Source organism: Drosophila miranda (genome assembly GCF_003369915.1).
Source record: "Drosophila miranda strain MSH22 chromosome Y unlocalized genomic scaffold, D.miranda_PacBio2.1 Contig_Y3_pilon, whole genome shotgun sequence".
Taxonomy (NCBI): Eukaryota; Metazoa; Arthropoda; class Insecta; order Diptera; family Drosophilidae; genus Drosophila; species Drosophila miranda.
This window is the reverse complement of record NW_022881625.1, coordinates 7,342,788-7,353,334: the sequence shown is the minus strand read 5'-3', so window position 1 is coordinate 7,353,334 and position 10,547 is coordinate 7,342,788. Positions and strand designations below refer to the sequence as shown.

The 10,547-nt window shown below is 42.6% G+C and overlaps 1 long non-coding RNA gene and 1 pseudogene across 1 annotated transcript; one reads left to right on the top strand and one right to left on the bottom strand.

Annotated features, from left to right (window-relative positions):
* Positions 1-375: 375 nt before the first annotated feature.
* Positions 376-653, bottom strand: LOC117194874. Its single transcript, XR_004474927.1, has 2 exons — positions 614-653; positions 376-556 (listed from the first exon to the last, which is right to left on the bottom strand). It is a non-coding gene; the product is annotated as an uncharacterized LOC117194874 (long non-coding RNA).
* A 6,641-nt stretch (positions 654-7,294) lies between these two features.
* Positions 7,295-9,684, top strand: LOC117194799 (annotated as a pseudogene).
* Positions 9,685-10,547: the final 863 nt, after the last annotated feature.

Below are 10,547 nucleotides of genomic sequence, written 5' to 3'. Positions count from 1 at the left end.
GTTTTTTCCCAAACTGTGCGACGTGAATAACTTTGATGATTTCTTGGCCCAAAGGCGCCCACACAATATAAATACTCCTCCCTTTTTTGTCAATAAGTTACATCTACGAATAACAGGCGAGTTTTTCTACACAAATCAAATATTAAAATTAAAAAACGAAACAGTTATTGGTTGATGTCCTTCAGCTTCTCTGCATCCGTTTTGGCGGCCCACAAGCGGCACCCAATTTTTTTATAGTCATCGCTGCACATGACTATCGCCCTCAAATACTCGGCCGGCACCCCAGTTTCCTCTGATAGTCTTAACATGGTCACTTTTTTTTCCTTAAAAACGGCAGCAATTTTTTGCATTGTCTTCGAATTCCTTGAAACCATACCTCTTATTGCTGTGTAATGTTGGTTCATTACGTGGTTTCCCAAGGTGCTCAACCTTCCAATCATTTTGCCGCATAGTTTGCACTTGCTGCCATGCACGGGGGGCGAAGCCTTAGGGGAAATCGGTGTTTTCAAATTGTCCTTTCCACTTTCAGTACTAAGAATGTCTTCAGTAAACATGTCTGGAGAATTAAGAATTTATTATATGTATTTTTTTAAAATTTTACTTATTTACTTACTTAAGTCCGGATCCTCCCGAACCTCCTGCTCCTGCTTCTCCTCCACGTGGTGCACTGGCTCAGACGAATCATATATTTCATCAGAAATAGTACACTCCATATCATTGACTGTATAATCAGAAATATTGTGAATATTGTTAGAAATGTTGTCAATATTCTCCTCAATATCGTGAGTTGTGGCCGACTCCTCCGTATGACCGTGCATATTGTTGTCAATATCCTCAATATCCTGAGTTGTGGCCGACTCCTCCGTATCACCGTGCATATTGTCAATATCCTCAATATCGTGAGTTGTGGCCGACTCCTCCGTATGACCGTTCATATTGTTGTCAATATCCTCAATATCCTGAGTTGTGGCCTACTCCTCCGTATCACCGTGCATATTGTCAATATTCTCAATATCAGAACAGAAATATTCTGCACCGGAGTAACAGGCTCAGCATACTTCGCGTGCGTCGTCCCCGCTGAATGGAATACATTATTAGAAGAATATAATATAAATGTAACTAATTTACTTACCCTTACGTTGATGGTCCAGAAAAAAAGTACAAATTAATCACTCCTGCTGCACTTATGTCGCAAACTTGGGCTCCACCGAACGACAACGTCATGTTGGCAATTTCCTGTGCTTTCGGGCTTTGCACTTTCCGGCCTTGCAGATGGTCCCAGTATATCCCGCATAATACATTAACAAGGGCACTGTCCACCCCGTCAATTCTTACACCTCCCAAATTAATGTACATCATTGTCTTATTTTGTGTTCTTTATTTATGTTTTAAATAACGGGGCATGTATGGTTTTGGTATTTACTCATCGATAGTATTATAAGAAATACCAATGTACTCGATATGCCAACACACATTTATTCGAATACGACGATCAAGAAGGAAGAACGTTTACAGATATTTTGTTGCTATACGATACGGACCGATAAATATCACATAATTCCGCGTCTAGTTTCCTGATTTCAACATGTATAAAAATAAAAATAAAATAATTGTAATGCAACATATGTTAACCCTAACCGATCGAGATATTATACTGCAATTAGTTTTATGCGATATTATACTGCGATATGATACTGCGATAGGTTTTATGCGATATTATACTGCGATAAGTCTGAGGCGAGTTATTCGACGATCGACAAAAATAGAGAAAAGAGTGAAATAAGTTAATAAGAGTAACCCAAGAACCGCGCCAAGATGGATAAAAAGATAGATTCAGAAATGCATAAATTGTCGTGTTTCGATGGGGACATAAAGGAACTCAATCTGTTCGAGCCGTATCAGGACATAGAGGAAGATATGTTCGAGCCGTCGCAATTGTCGTGGTTCGGTGAGGACATAAATGAACTCAATCTGTTGGAGCCGTCGCAATTGTCGTGTTTCGATGAGGACATAAATGAACTCAATCCGTTCGAGCCGTATCAGGACAAAGAGGCAGAGGAACATCTGCCGTGTGGACCGCTGGACCGGCTGGTTAGTACATTGCCTATGGATGTTGACGACGACGACACTGAAGGTGAGTAGATTGTGGCAATTACATTGGAGCAGGTGAATCAGACTTTTCTTCCTCCAGGTATCGTCGGTAACGATGATCTGGTCAACGATATTGGTCGCCTTCAAGCGAGCAATGAATTGCACAAAGGTACAGGCCCCCGAAAATCTGGTAACGGACGCATTGGAAGAACTGAAAATGCAAGGAAACATAATGAATGGACGCATTAACATGACTGTAAATTTACAGAAACTAAGCGACTCAGAATTTTCCATGAGTATCACATGTCGTGGTACCAATATGCAAAAAAAGGACCGGTACATAAATGGAAAATTCTTGCAGTCGCTGCAATCCCAATTAACGGGAATGAAATTCATTATTTGTATTTCCACATTTGTCCCGTTTCCAAAACATCTGCACTAGGCAGGAATGCGGTCAAGGAAGGACTCGATTTAGTATTGAGGGAGGTTGAGAGTGGGGGCTTGTCAAGTCAACTGTTGGCAGTTGGATCCGACCACTGCTTGGCAAATTTCATGCCGTGCAAAAGTGTAAGGGGAAAATTCCCCATATTGTGGGATCTGCCCCACCTCAAAAAGGTTATCCTAAAAAATGATATACATGAGGATGTGTTGTTGTCAAATATGTATGTCAAGGAATACAGGAAAGAAAATTACAAGAGTATCTTTGAGGCTACGAAGTCGGTAGACAACTTGCCCGACTACCTAATGTCTGATAAAGTTAAAGAGATCATTAAAAATGAAATAATGAACTTATTACGCGCTGTTGAAAAACATTTCGAATTTAGAAACGAACCAATATGCTTTAACAACATGAACAGCAATACCTTTGAGGAACGTGGCAAGCATTTATCAACAATTTTTATAAACATAATGAAAGTATCGTTTAAAGAAGATTTCAACAGAAACCCAGTATATTATGCTACAACTGTAGTGTTCATGGCTCTCCAAATAATTAAATTAAATTAAGTTATTAAATAAGACGTTAGAAAATATTTTGTAGTACGTAGTATAATTATATTAATTTTAATAATAATAACAATAATAATAATAATTTGTTTTTTATTTTATTTATTTTATGTAGTATGTATTATACATGTACTATACATAATTAATGTATTTTCAGCTGTAGAATGTAGAATATTTTCAGCCTGTACAAGATTTTCAGCTGTAGAATGTAGAATATTTAAGCCTGTACAAGATTATCAGCTGTAGAAGCCTGTACAAGATTTTCAGCTGTAGAATGTAGAATATTTTCAGCCTGTACAAAATTTTCAGCTGTAGAATGTGGAATATTTCAGCCTGTACAAGATTTTCAGCTGTAGAAGCCTGTACAAGATTTTCAGCTGTAGAATATTTTCAGCCTGTACAAAATTTTCAGCTGTAGAATGTAGAATATTTTTGCCTGTACAAGATTTTCAGCTGTAGAAGCCTGTACAAGATTTTTAGCTGTAGTGTGCAATTTTTGTTTGTTGTTTGATTGATCTTTGAATTGATTGTTGTTGTTTGATTAATTTTGTTGTTCTGAAGGCTTGATCCACCGGTGACCAGGGACGCAGGATGGCTCTAAGCTATAGTATTTATTGTACGAGTAATAATCAACTAGCACAGCACTAGCATTTAACCCGTATTCAGAGCAGACTGTAAGTTTAAGTTAGTCTGAAATTGTTTTTATTAACATACGAATAATGAAATTGAATAAAACACTTAATAATTTGTTGTCAGTAAGTAAGTAGTATATAATGGTTATATAGACAGTAAATATAGTATAAACGAATATCTTTACTGTATGTACCATTTTGTACCAGAGTAAATATTTTGTAATTGCAAATGTTAGATTTATGCATTCTTGAATTTTCATTTCTTTTTCTTTTCGTTATAATAGTTTTAGTATCTTTAATTGGTTTTTTGTTTTCTGTTTTCGTTTTGTTTTTTTTTTGCATTTGATATGATTCGGTTCAAAATGTGTGTGTTGTTTACGCACATCTTATGGTTAATGGTTCTTAATCTTGTTCGTTACTCTTTTATTACCCTTTTTGTATATCTTTTGTTTTATAAATTAATCTTTAGCTAAGCTGAGGAGCGTAGCGTATCGGATCAAATCAATCAAAAGTTGATGGGTCTAAGGGGCTAGCTAACGAGGCAGTCAATGGCAATGGCAATGGAAATCTAAATGGAAATTTATGCAAACCATGCGGCAAAACTAAAAAAAAAAACTAAACTAAAAACGCAGAATCATAGACGAGGGGGAACGTTGTGAGTTGCTGCGGACACCGCAACTCTACAGTTATACTTGATACTAAGTCAGAATGGCTCTCCTCCGGCAGACGCCTCTACAGAAAATCAGTCTGAGCGTGACGTCGGGCGCTGCGTAGCCACTGCAAATTGATTTGTTCCTTTTTGCTATAAAAATTATCTGATCTAAACCAGATTCAGCAATCTGATAGATATGGTCGTTATCTATGATTCTGCGTTTTTAGTTTTCTCGAATGTGCAATATTGTGGATGCAACAGATTTTCGTCCTTTGTGGGGGCGGAAGTGGGCGGGGCGAAGTTTTGAAATATTCTTGTAGCAGTGACATATCACAGAAGTCTGGATCCAAACCATCGTTGCTCTAGCTCCTATAGTCTTTGAGCATTAGGCGCTGAAGGGGACGGACAGACGGACGGACGGACAGACAGACAGGGCTCAATCGACTGGGCTATTGATGCTGATCAAGAATATATATACTTTATATATATACACTCAAACTGTGACATCATCGCCAGAACAAACGAGAGTTTTTGAAAAACGATTTTCGAATGTGGGCCGGCAATGGTCACGATCACTTTTTTGATGCCCTAAAAGGAAACGCCGAAGGTGGCTAGTTTTCTCAAGTGTCTATTGTTTCTTTCAAGAAAAGAAAAAAAATAAGAAATAAACGAAATAATCGTGCCGATCCCCTCAGATAGTGTGCAACAGCAGTAAACGGAGATAATAATTATACGATCTGGTTCAGATTTTGCACTCTAGAACATATAGTCATCCTCTACGATTCTGCGTTTTTGGTTTTCTCGGACATGGCTCAATCGACTCGGCTATTGATGCTGATCAAGAATATATATACTTTATGGGGTCGGAAACGATTCCTTCTGGACGTAACACACATTCACTTTTACCACAAATCTAATATACCCCAATACTCATTTTGAGTATCGGGTATAATAATGCCATAAATTGGATAAACAATCCAAGCACAGTTTGCCAAAAAACAGACTTTATGGACAAGAAATTTAGTTTAGTGTTTACTCTGCTCTCCTCCTCCCACGCAGCTAGAGGGTCTCTCGATCTGATCACATCACGTATTCGGGAAGGGTATGGTAAAATATCATGTGAGAATGTTATATCAGTGTAAGACAGTACGTATATAGTATAAATTATTGACAGACGATCGGAGAAACGCGGCTGATCCTCTGCAGCTGGACATATACATATTCAGTTTATCGCGTTAAAAACTTTACATTAATCACGTCTGTCCCCTTCTACTTACTCTTTCCGAAGTGTTGTCATTTGCTGATTTCACTTTTGCAGCTGCACCAACACAAAGAACTTTAGTAGAGGATTCGGTGTGCAACTCAGAGCCAATTTTGTTGGGCAATTTCCTAGGCTCCAGCTCTCTCAGTCTCCAAATTCCAGATGTTCCCACAGACAGAAAGAAGAACAGGGCTGAAAGGTTTATAAATATAAATTCACTCAAAGAAAAAATGAGAAGTCTAAACAGTTTTCGAATCGCGAATGAAGATAATCTCATTATTATTTTTCTTTTAAAACTAGTAATAATGTCGTTGGACTCCTTTTCCTTTGCGACACACTTTATTCTCAAATTCCAGAGTGATACGAGTTTTTTTTTTTTACCAGTGTTAAAGCCCAATACCATATATACATATGTGAGCTCCAAGAGAAGGGGGAATAAAATTCCACTCCAGACTCCGTATACTCTCTGATTTCGACTGGTTACCGTAGATGAAGCAAATGTTTAAGAGTTTAAGGGCAATTTGTGTTTTCCGAAGCTTTTCGCAATAAGTATAGATTACCTTGACTACATCAATATTTCTGAAAGTAGTGCTCTTAATTGCTAGGGTCAGATCCGACTGAGAGAGGAGTTGCTCACTTTTGAAATCGTTTGCTGTTAAGTTTTGTGTTAATTATTGTGATATTACGCCATTCTGTCAACCGATGTCTTAGTAAGACTTTGGGTCGAGCTTCAGCTTGGACAAACAATGAAGTTGTTTGTCAATTGCTTGGGCAAATACTCGTACTCAGGTGGAAAAACAAATACCAGAATGGGGAAGAGGTTAAGATGGGAGACAAGAAAATATCAAATAAAGCGCCAATTAAGGAAGGTGATTGTGCGATTCTGTTTATCTTATCAACGAAAAATTTTGACCCCAGGGGCGTCATTAACAATCCTCAATTTGTTTGCATACTAAAGCCGAAGAGCTACCTACAAAAGAGAAGACGATGTTTCCTGATTTCCAATTCGTAGGCTATTGATAAACAATCAGTGGGGGAATATTCAAATTAGCCAGGTCTCTGTGTGATTAGCCGATTTCTCACACATTTCAAGCATCAAAGCAGACAGCAGACAGAACGGAACAGAACAGAACAGAACACAACAGAGCGGAGAAGACGTTGAGCTGACGGCTGGAGGGATCAGATCCCATAGAAGAAGCCGCCTATAAATCGCAAGATTTCAGCACTGCCCAGGGCTTTATCTAAAGCTCCATTCGGAACAGTATTCAAAGCATAAAGCGTAAATAATTGATTGCTAATTCATATTGATGTGTCGATTATTTTATGATTATTCTTTATGATCGTTAAATTTTGATTACTTCTCCCTGAGTACTTCTCAGGCCTTGTCTTACCTTGTCTTCAGTTGGATTGTTATAATTTAATAACTACACGGGAGGGCAAATTAAGTCTGTAGTTCGGGTACCACAAAAACCACTTAAAGACGCTTTCTTTAATTGCCCCCAAACCGAAGATTTGGTTTTTATTTTTCGAGAAACCTGTGGGGTAGCTTTCGGCTGCGGATGTGGCTGTGACTGTGGCTCTGACTGTGGTTCTGCCTCCAGCTGCTGGCCAGCTCCATGGACAGACAGTCATTTGTGTGAAAATCATCGTAGCATGAAGCGTTGTCAAATACCGTTTGTTGCGGGGCTCGGTGCACTCTCATGCTTTTGTTTCGGCCATTTCAAGGTCTGTACAGAAACCGTCTGTTGGGTCAGACCTCCCTCCATTGACCAGAGCAGAGCTCTAACAATGCGGGCTCTGGCATCATTTTCATAGAAACGGCATTAGAAGTTACTCATACGCAGCGTGGGTTGGATAAGATTAACGAAAGCCCACATAGACATAGCTCATCCTCCCCATTCTCACTTGACTCTTTGCAGACAGCAGAATGAGCTCTAACAACTGCGGTTTCATCGATCCGCAGGGCCAGTTGATTGCAGCCCTCGCTAATCGGGACATACGGGAATTCCACACTGCTCTGGACAGCGGTGCCCAGGCCAATCGCCAGGACGATCGAATGCCTCTCAGGTGGGCTCCTGCATTCAGCTGCTGCTCGAGTACGGAGCCTCTCCGAATTTGGTGAATGAGGGCGAGTTCACGCCCCTCCACCATGTGCTGAAGAATAGAAAGATTGAGGCAGGCACTAAGCTGGAGCTGATCCGACTTTTCCTGAAACAACCACAGTTGGACATTGACAGCTATCGGAACGGGCAGGTACGCCAGATGCTGAGGGATCAGTATCCGGAACTGCCGTTGCCGGCGCTGCGCGAGGCCGGAGCAGAGATCGACTGCGAGCGACTCCTCCGCACGCTGCGGGACGGAGACGAGAACCAGTTCGAGCAACAGTTCGCGGAGTACCACCAGAACGTCAGCGGAAACGCAGACAACCAATGCAATGCCAACCAGGAGGAGTATCAGTCCCTGCTGGCGGAGAGTATCAAGCGGGGCAAGCAGCGAGCCTTTGAGCCCATCCTCGAGACGGGCATCAACATTAATCCTTCAAAATTGAGCGACATCAGCCCCGTGGAGTTGGCCGTAATCTGGGGCAACCACAGGGCGCTAGAGAAGCTGTTGAAGCATCCGTAGCTGAGGCTGACATCGCATTCCAAGCTGCTGAATGCGGTTATCAGTCGCCTGGGTAAGCAGCCGCTGGACGACTTCTGTGACCACCAGCGCTGCTTCCAGCTGCTGCTCGAGAGCGATCGTGTGGACATCAATGAGGCGGACAAGGCTGGCCTTTTGCCACTCTCCTATGCGGTCAATTATCGCAACACAAAGGTGGCACAGGAGCTTCTACGGCAGGGAGCGTACATCGGGGCGAGAAGCGCGTTCGGAGATCTTCCCATACAGGAGATGGACCCGAAAGTGCTGGAGGAGCACTTCGATTCCTGCATCACCACCAACGGGGAGAAGCCCGGTGACCAGAGTTTCGAGATCATCATCAACTACAAGAATCTGATGAGACGCCAGCGAGAGCCCAGGCAGTCGGACAAGCGGAGCATTGGCCATCCTCACCAATTGGAGGACGAGATGACTCCAATCGCATACATCGCCGATTCCAAGGAGCTGCGTTACCTGCTGCAGCACCCGCTAATCTCGAGTTTCCTCTTCCTCAAGTGGCACCGCCTCTCGGTGATCTTCTATCTGAACTTTCTACTTTACTCTCTCTTCACTGCCTCCACTATCACGCATACGCTCCTTAAGTTCCACGAAAGCGACCACACGGGCCTGACTGCCCTCTTCGGCCTGTTCTCTTGGATAGGGATTGTGTATCTCATGATCCGAGAGGTCATACAGCTTGCCATGTCGCCGCTGCTGTACTTCAGGTCCATCACGAACCTGATGGAGGTGGCTCTCATTGTCTTGTCGATCCTAACCTGCATGGAAGCCAGCTACGACAAGGAGATGCAGCGCATACTGGCCGTCTTCACCATTCTGCTGGTGTCATGGAGTTCTGCCTGCTAGTTAGTCCCTGCCAGTACTCTCAATTTCGACGCACATGCTCATGCTGCGCGCCGTCTCCAGCAGCTTCATCAAGAGCTTTGCTCTCTACTCGATCTGTGTGCTTACGTTTAGTCTGTGCTTCTACATACTGTTTGGCAAGCCACAGGTGGATTCCTCCTTTCCGAAGGACAGCACGCCAGAGCCAGCAAAGGAGGGAGAAGATGATGGTCACTTCAACACATTCTCCGTGCCCATCGAGGCGCTCATCAAGACGATTGTGATGCTCACGGGAGAATTTGATGCCGGTGACATAAAGTTTGACAGCGTCTACACTTACCTGATCTTCCTGCTCTTTGTGTTCTTCATGACCATTGTGCTGTTCAATCTCCTGAATGGTCTGGCTGTCAGCGATACTCAGGTGGGTTTACATTTCCTTTTCTTCCTCGGCTTTATCCAACTGGTTTTTCCCCTCTCTTTTCCCACAGGCCATCAAGGCCCAGGCGGAACTGAACGGCGCCATTGTCCGCACCAGTCTGCTGACCCGCTACGAGCAAGTTCTCACTGGCCGAGATGGACATGCTCAGACCTCATCGTCCCAGTTGAACAAAGGCAGTCGGTTCGCTCGAGGAAGACCATGAGCTAGTCACCGGTTCAATCGTAATTTTCTTCATGCTTTTCTTGAGTTTTACGCCCTCGTGGCTTTTCCCACACTTGGGACCCCACTAGGCAGAAAAGCGAAAGGAGAGAAAATCTTCACTGATGAATCGCCTGATCGGATCGGATCGGCTGTTATATACTCACAACACATACTCATTGGCCGCATTTGCGAATCGCTGGGCTGTGAACAAGCTTGAATTGAAAGAGTGTCGGCACTTCGGTGTGCCAAAGATACATATCTTTACCCCTTGAATCAGCTCGTGTTGATTTTTCTGCCGTGCATTGCACTTTTGAGCTCAGGTCCTAAACGAGAGTCACACACCACACACATGCACATTATTATCATTATCATCATCATTATGATAATGACTGTGAGCGAACGAATGCTGATGAAGCCTCATTGTCAATGTCGAAAGTTATGGGATTGGTTAAGGAAACCCAAGGTGGGATATGAAAAGTATTGCGTTCTGCTCTGGCATAGGATCCCAGCTTTAATATTAGGGGGATTCCCCTTCCAAGCAACGATGCGACAATCAACGGACATTGATTAACAACTGTATGTACATATGCATCTACAGTGGGTAAACAGCAAGGCAGGCGCGATTAGATACAGGCCAGCGCCGAGCAGCGTAGACACCCAGTACCCTGCCACCCTCCGAGGGAAACAGAGAGCGATGAAGGGGGATCTGTGTGTGCGTATCCAATGAATTAATATTTCATTTGAGAACGCAGTTGTCTGCGTTAGTTGGGCACACACACACATAGT